This window comes from Camelina sativa, unplaced genomic scaffold, assembly GCF_000633955.1.
Source record: "Camelina sativa cultivar DH55 unplaced genomic scaffold, Cs unpScaffold05839, whole genome shotgun sequence".
Taxonomy (NCBI): Eukaryota; Viridiplantae; Streptophyta; class Magnoliopsida; order Brassicales; family Brassicaceae; genus Camelina; species Camelina sativa.
Window position 1 is genome coordinate 1 of NW_010926921.1, and position 539 is coordinate 539.

Sequence of the window (539 nt, forward strand, 5' to 3'; positions counted from 1 at the left end):
CTCTCAACTTTAGCTTCAAGTCTAGCTATATCCGATTGTTGTCTATATACACAGTAAGGCAATGCACATAAAGACATTATGAATTTCTTCCGCAAATCAGAGTAGAGAAACTCAAATATCAAACTAATTTAAATCAAGATCAATGATAAAAAAATATATGTTTAACCAATGAAACACTTAACAATGTCTAGCTCTAAACAAGAATTCAAAAGCCGGATTGAAAGAAGGAAGATAACCAAAATATTTCACCTCTGTCTCAGCTCATTAGCAGAGTCTCTAAACTCTATATCACGTTGTCGCTGCTGCAGCAACGAGTACATACAATTGCAAGTCCTTGAGATAGAAACCTAAACCAAACAAAAACCCTAAATTAAAAACCCCCAAAACCTCCCCACAACAATTCCAGAATAAAAACGAATCAATAATTAAAAAACACACACCGGATCATTGGAAAAGAGATCAAGCGAGGCGGGAAATCCAAATGTAACCATCGTCTGATTCAAATACTTCGTACAATGCTCCAAATTATCCACATTCGC

At 35.4% G+C, this 539-nt stretch overlaps 1 long non-coding RNA gene across 1 annotated transcript; it reads right to left on the reverse strand.

The window, feature by feature from the left end:
* Nucleotides 1–539, reverse strand: LOC104774816. Its single transcript, XR_765525.1, has 3 exons — nucleotides 441–539; nucleotides 250–347; nucleotides 1–42 (listed from the first exon to the last, which is right to left on the reverse strand). It is a non-coding gene; the product is annotated as an uncharacterized LOC104774816 (long non-coding RNA).